Here is a 7,600-nt window from a genome sequence, read left to right as displayed (position 1 = left end):
TTGTTTTTGGTCCCTTAGAGTTTCTCTGTACTCTGTTGCTGGAGAACACATTTGTCCAGGTGCGAGAATGGCCACAGAAGGTCCCAAGTCCCAGCCGATTTCAAAAGGACAAATACTGTGTTAATCTTAAGTGTGGCTCCTAGAGTAGTCACGCTCATAAAGACAGGAAGTAGAGTGGTGCTCCCTAGTGACTAGGCAGGGGCAGGAGAGGGAATACTGAAATGAAACAGATAGACAGCCAGATATTCTTCCATAAAAGATGGGTTTACTTGGGATCAGGAGAGAATGACAGTTTGGAGTCTGGAAGTGTGTTGAGTCTTGTGTGTAAGTCCTCACAGTGCAAAGGAGAGACATGCTTTTATAGAAGGAAGAGGAAGTTGGGAGCACAGACGTGTGCATAAACATGCATTGGTGTGCATGTATGTGTGTGGACCATTTTCAAAGTGTTTACTGAATTCATTATGTGATGGTTTTCTGCTTATGTTTTGGGTTTGGGGCCATGAGGCAAGGTGTGGGGGATCCTAGCTCCCCAACCAGAGATCGAACCTGCACCCTCCGCATTAGAAAGTGAAGTCTTGACCACTGGACCACTAGGGAAGTCCCAGCGCCATGGCATTTCACTGGCAGAATCCTTGCCAGGAAAGAAGAGGAGTCTTTCCTCTTCCTGTTGGGCTCTGCTTCCATCACAGGGCATGAGAGTGTCCCCACGCTCGCCGGACTCTGTTCAAGTGAGCTTTCTACTTATTCCTTTTTATAGGAGTTAGTGTTTAATGGGTGCAGAGTTTCAGAGCGGGAGAAGACAGACGAACAAGCTCTGGAGATTGTAGTGCTGATGTCTGTACACCATGGTGAGGCCACTCGATGCCTCAACTGTACGTTTAAACGTGGTTAAAATGGTGAATTTTGAGTTATGCATGTAACAATAAAACAAATATGAGTTCACTAAGATAAAGTCATGCCAAATAACCTTATTTTCTTTTTGATTGAGTTGCTGGACTGGGGATCAGAGAGAATTTCATAGACATTTATCGCGAATGCAGCAAAGCACCCGACAATCAATCGCTCCTTGTAGATGAGGACAGAAGACGCTTGACAGCACCGCTTGGCAGAGTCAAAGCTCGAGAAACAAGGACGTGAAGGCCGCTGCTTAGTCAGGCTGCTGTTCCTCAGCCCTGGCTACACTTCAGAAGCACTGGGTGACTTTGCTTTTTTAATGCCCAGATCCCAGCTCACACCTAACTCTAAACCTTTGGGGGAGGGGTTCAGGCCACACCATTTGGGGGACGTTTCCAGCTAATTTTCATGTTTAACAGAAGACAGTTCCAAAGGAGGTTATTTGTGGCGTGCTTCAGTATTCTACCTTGGAAGGCAGCACACACAATTTTAAATGGAGAGGGTTTAAATTTAATCAAAAATGAGGGTGCTTTTGTTTGGTTGTGTTTGGTTGTGTCAGATCTTAGCTGTGGCTTGAAGGGTGTTTCACTGAGGAGCACAGACTCTAGTTGTTGCCTGAGTGGGATCTTAGTTACCTGACCAAGGACTGAACTCACATCCCCTGTATTGCAAAGCGGATTCTGAACCATTTGACCATCAGAGAAGTCCCCAGACCTGGGTTTTGAATTCCAGCTTCTCCATTTCTCCTGCATGAGCCCTGAAACCTTGGCCGGATCACACATTTCTGAGCTTGAGGTTCCTTGTACAGACATAGGATTAACTCTACTTACCTTGCAATTAAGTGTAAAAAGGACAAATCAGTGTAGTCTGTAGTCATCAGAGAGAGATTCTAGGAAGTAGGGCTGGCGAAGGGCCTTGATGACATGTACACAGGTAGGAGCAAATTTGGAAAGTGAGTTACAGGTGGGAGGCCCAGCATTAGCACAGCGTGGGGGCAGTCGGGAGTCTGTCACGCTGGGGTGATGCTACGTGGAGTAAGCCCTCTACCCAGCACACCTTCAGGGCAGTTTATGGAACACTGTGAACAGCCATGTGGAGAATTCAAGTAAAGGTACCTTTGGCTGCCCTGCCTAAAACATTCTTGGACCAGCAAAAGATAGAACCTAGAAAACCAACTTGAAGACATTTATAGTTATTTCACTTCAACAATTTTATTAGTGCCTGCTGCTGCTGCTGCTAAGTCACTTCAGTCGTGTCCGACTCTGTGCGACCCCATGGACTGCAGCCCACCAGGCTTCTCCATCCATGGGATTTTCCAGGCAACAGTACTGGAGTGGGGTGCCATTGCCTTCTCCCTTATTAGTGCCTCCTCAGTACCAATTCCCACTTTGCTGGGAATTGTAGGAAATAAACAGTAAAATCTAGGAATACTCTGATCTATATCAATGAACATTTTCTGGACTTATATATGGGGGGAATGAATCCAGGAATAATAAAATATTTGGGCAAGAGAAGAAAAAATAGTCCCCCCCCAAAAAAAGCACATTGCAGTGAAAATTTCAAGAGAAAGAGATGGGGTTTATTTTTAATTACCTGTTAGATCTCAGTTAATGATGTGGACAGTATGCTCTTGTATTAGTTACAATGAAATAATCTCTCTCAATGAAATAAAATACAGAACACCTAGATATACTTTCTGGGAAATAAATGGTAAATACCATGGTATGAATAATATGGGTATTGTCAGTAAAATGCCTCATCAACTGGTCTCTAGTCAAATGAGAAAAAAATAGAAAGAGAAACAAGGGAAGCAAGCGAGCTGGGGTGCGGGGTGAGATTGATTGATTCATTCAATGTAAATAAATTTCACTGAAACTAATAAAATCTATAAAGTCATTTCAGCATGAGAAGGGAAGTAGAGATACATTTAGATACAAAATCATGACTCATACTACGCTGTCCCTTCTAAAGACCTCAAGTAAGCCAAAATGTTTTCAGAATTACATTTTCCACATCACCTGAGCTGATACACCAGAGTAATATGAAATATTATAAATTTGACTTTCAAAGGGGGTGTTTCAAACTACATTTGCCAGTGTGGAAAATTAAGCCAATCTTTCTGAATTGATTAAGTACAGAAAACAAATCTGGGGGGTGAAGATCTATTTTCTGACTCTCCAGGCTACTCTTCGGGGAATGTATTTCTGAGGTTCTCTTGGGAAGTGTTGATGTAGGGCCATCATTTTAAAAAATTAAACACCACCCTTAGTTACATATGACGGTAGCCAGACTGGAATCCGATTGTAATTGGGCCGCAGTGCAGCTTCTTTGTGGCTATTCAAAGGGGAGAGTCTGTGGCTTTTTGCCTTTTTGTATTTGTGTTACTGAACGCAAGTTCATGTGCCCCACGCAGAATGAGGCCAAGCAATACCAAAACATCAGAATTTGGAGCAGGAAAATGTTCATTTCAGGACCATGCAAAGAGAACGGGTGGTCAGTGACCCCTAGACAGCCCCAAATTCCCTAGGGTTTCAGCAAAGCAGGCTTAAAGGCCAGGTGAGGGTTGGTTGTTACAAATTTCTTGATGCTGTTTGTTCTTGCAGCTGTCCTAGATCAGGTCAGGGTTTTCCAGTAAACCTCCAACAGGACAAATGTTTTTCTGTATTCTGCAACTTTCTATCTCTGTAAGAATGGAAAAGTGCCATACACTTAAATGTCAGAGCCTTGAAAACGAGTCGTCCTGTCTATCTGAGGCCATAGGCAACATTCTTAACTTGAAGCAAAAGCAATAGAATACAAAGGTTAAAGGAACAGACCTTATGTGGAGTTAGACTTGTTCTTCGCTGTGACACGTGTCAGCTGGGGTGAGGACTCTGTGAGCGAGGAGTGTGCCCCACAGGGCACGTGGGTGTGTGACACACCTTTGTGCTGAAGGAAAGGAAGAGGGGCAGATTTAGAGGAAAGTTATGGAAAGCATCTCCACTTGGCTTAGATTTTCATCGAGGTCCTCAAGATAGTCCCCCCATTCCTCTCCTTGGCTGTCTAGGTGAAAGGAATCTGGAATCTTGTTTTCATCCACCGACATTGCAAACAAATGCCCGCATATTTATGGAATCTAGAAAAATGGTATTGATGAACCCACTTGCAGAGAGCATGGTTCCATGATGTAATGGTTAGCACTCTGGACTCTGAATCCAGCGATCCGAATTCAAGTCTCGGTGGAACCTACCAAGGTTTTGCTTCCCTGGTGGCTCAGAGATTAAAGTGTTTGCCTGCAATGCAGGAGACCTGGGTTTGATCCCTGGGTCAGGAAGATCCCCTGGAGAAGGAAATGGCAACCCACTCCAGTATTCTTGCCTGGAGAATCCCATGGATGGAGGAGCCTGGAGGGCTACAGTCCACAGGGTCGCAAAGAGTCGGACACGACTGAGCGACTTCACTTCACTTCACTTGCAGAGAAGGGATGGAGACGCAGATGTAGAGAATGGACTTGTGACCCAGAGGGGGAGGGAGAGAGGGGGACAGATGGAGAAAGTGGCATCAAGATATATACACTATCGCGTGTGAACTAGATAGCTGGTGAGACGTTGCTGTGTAACACAGGGAGCCCCGTCTGGCCCTGTGATGACCTGGAGGGCTGGGGTGGGGGAAGGGAAGGGAGGTTCAAGAGGGAAGGGATATACATATCATATGGCTGATTCGAGTTGTTATACAGCAGAAACCAACATAACATTGTACAAAAAATGTTGTCATGCCTGCAAACAGTGTTTCAAGGAATAAAAGAAATAAGTGGATGCCCTAGTGAGAGATAAAATGATGGATTCTTTCCCAAGAAACAAGACTGTTCGATGTGTTTTCACAGGAGCAGAGAGTAAGGAAACCCTGGTACCTTTTTTTTTGATTCCAGCCTGATTACCAAACATATCTGAACTCTCAGAAAGTGTCCTGATGAATGGGAAATGGAAAGACTTACCAAGGGCCCTTTCTTCTTTCCCCCATCCAACACTCTTTGCTAGATCTTCTACCAACGGACATTCTTTTAATCACCTTCAAAGAGGCTCTGGGCAAGAGGAGCCCTAGGGAGAGCAGGGGACAGTGCCATAATTGTTCTTAGACAAAGGCAGAGAAAGACGGCCGGAAAGGACCGAGCGCAGAGCCTTGTGTGTGATGTGGGGCCCGCTGTCCCCAGATGGTACCAGAGCATCAGGGTCTCTTCCTGCAAGAAAAATTGGATTAGTCACCGTCTCGTCTCCTAATGGACACACTCTGTGATCTTTAGAGCTTCATTTACTGGGTTAATAGTGCTTTGCCTGAGTTCCTTCGCTACAGAAAAAAGAAGGAAAAAAAAAACCTGTAAGAAGAAATATTCTGGGTGCCGTCCGCAACCACTGACACGAGTAATATCGTATTCATCATAGACAGACCCCGTATCTCATTACCGCCAAAGAGCTGCCCCGGAGGCATCTGGGCTGGGGCAGGCCTCTCATGTGGAACCGTTCAGGTATATTGTGAAATGATTTAATGCGATAATAATGTCCACTTTGCGAGATAGATTATGTTTTTCATAGTGGCTGATGGTTAATGAATGATACATTAGCAAACATCACTAAAACATTCTTGGGAAATGCAGATGAAGACTTGGAGTTCTTTCTTCCTGCTTCTTCTCCACTTTCTCCCCCGGCGGTCCTACCATGACCCCCTCCCCCTCTCTGAAGCATAAAGATGGAAAGCAGAACTTCCAAGAATCAGAAAACTTAATTTATTTAAAAGGGAAAAAAGAAAAACCCAGCTGTGTCCCGGCCTCTCAGCCTCCCCTTCCCAGAAGGAAGTATGCATCCGAAAAACGTTCCAACAGGAGCTGAAATATCTCTTCTGAAATCAAATGAGAATCAATGAAAGTGCGAACCTGAACAAATACATTATGTGTTGACCCAGTTTATTAGATGAAGCCGTTTACCCTGATTTGATTTATCTGGCAATACACAGCTCGGCTGTGAAATGAGATAAGCAGAGACCATTCACCTTATTTACTAGATGATCGCAGCTCTGGCCAGCGAGGCCCTGTTAAAGGGTCTGGCGGCATTTCCATTACAAATTCCTGTTTTTCAGCAGCCACATAGACTCACTTCCAGCTCCAGGCTGACCCAGCCCAGGGAGCAGAGACCATGGAGACGCCCATCTTTCAGGCTGATTGTTCCCCATCCCTGTTGCTGAGTACCCAGGAGGAAGACGACTGTCCCGCATCTAGGAGGCTGGATCTCACCTGCCAAAGGGATTGGGCATGGTTCCCTGTGCATTTTATTTTGACTCCTCCCATGGACCTTTCCTGGATAGATTCAGTCCAAAATGTGTTGTCTCCATTTCCATTCTTCTGGGGATGGGAAGCCCTCCATGATTCTCAGAATTCCTCTCCAACATCGGCAGATCTCTTTCCAGAAGGCCGCCAGGGCTGAGATAATGGGAGACAGACCCGCCGTGGATTAAGAGGAGGACCTGCCCAGAGGTTACCCTGAGTTTTTCAGTAAACATCTACAACCCACATGCCTTGATTCAAGGAAGACTCAGAGAGACAGAAAGGGCCGGGGGTGGGAGGTTGCTATTATTAAAGTGTTGTTTAAAGAGGAAATAGAAGAGCATCCTTAGATCTTTTGGTCTCATTGCTGCTTCAGCCCCACAGAGCATGCAAACATGTGAAACCACACACACGGGGAAGAACCTGCTACTGGGGAACCTCCTTAACACGTCTCCAGACTTGGGGCCCAATCACACACAGCAGAACCATCTCCAGACGTGGGGGCACAATCCCCTTGGGGGCAGAAGGTTTCAGGGAGCTGGTGCTTAGCACAAGAGCGGCCCCCTGCTTCCCGAGTGGGATCCTCAATGGACTCAGGCCTGCGTGAGGGCAGAGAGAAAACGGAACATGAAACCCCAGGCTCTGGGTAATGTGGTCCTGAGTGTTACCCCCGAGTTCTCTTAGAAGGCCCGTCAAATAAGAGGAAGGGAATGAGCTAGGCACACAGCCCCAGGGACAGAGGAAAAGGAGAGGCTGCCTCAGCAGATGAGGATGTTCATGGAAGAAACCCCCTATCAGGGGGTTTGCTCCAACAGCTCTGTCTCCTCAATATATTCTCTTCTGTCTCTTTTTTCAGCTCTCAGATCCTCATACCTTCCCCATGGAACCCACAGTCAAACGCCCTTCTGTCAACTCCCATGTAGCCACGAACTGATCTTCCGAAGCCTACATCACAGGGCTTTGACCTTCCCTTCAAGTCTTTCTCCTTCACTAGCTTATAAGCACCTGGGTGACTACATTTTTCTAATTCCCAGGTGGTTCGGTGGTAAAGAATCTGCCTGCCAATGCAGGAGACGCAGGTTTGATCCCTGCATCGGGAAGATCCCCTGGAGGAGGAAATGGCAACTCACTCTGGGATTCTTTCCTGGAGAATTCCATGGACAGAGGAGCTGGTGGACTACAGTCCGTGGGGCTACAAAGGGTCAGGCAAGACTGAGCATCTGAGCACACACACACAGCTTATGCTTCTGCAGCCTTGAGGATCACATGTGATAGTATTTACTTAGAATGAAAAGAGAAGCTATTTCCTTGAATCTATGGTTAAGACATACTCCCTAATGAGCTCTTTAACACTATTGGGGTGAATGTAAATTTTTACAGCCACTAAGGAAAACAGGACGGAATTTCTTTTAA

At 45.9% G+C, this 7,600-nt stretch overlaps 1 long non-coding RNA gene across 1 annotated transcript; it reads right to left on the bottom strand.

The window, feature by feature from the left end:
• Window positions 1-6,144: 6,144 nt before the first annotated feature.
• Window positions 6,145-7,179, bottom strand: LOC129647407 (uncharacterized). Its single transcript, XR_008712308.1, has 3 exons — window positions 7,061-7,179; window positions 6,611-6,786; window positions 6,145-6,343 (listed from the first exon to the last, which is right to left on the bottom strand). It is a non-coding gene; the product is annotated as an uncharacterized LOC129647407 (long non-coding RNA).
• Window positions 7,180-7,600: the final 421 nt, after the last annotated feature.

Source organism: Bubalus kerabau, chromosome 3, assembly GCF_029407905.1.
Source record: "Bubalus kerabau isolate K-KA32 ecotype Philippines breed swamp buffalo chromosome 3, PCC_UOA_SB_1v2, whole genome shotgun sequence".
Lineage (NCBI taxonomy): Eukaryota > Metazoa > Chordata > Mammalia > Artiodactyla > Bovidae > Bubalus > Bubalus kerabau.
This window is presented reverse-complemented; position numbering and strand designations above follow the sequence as displayed.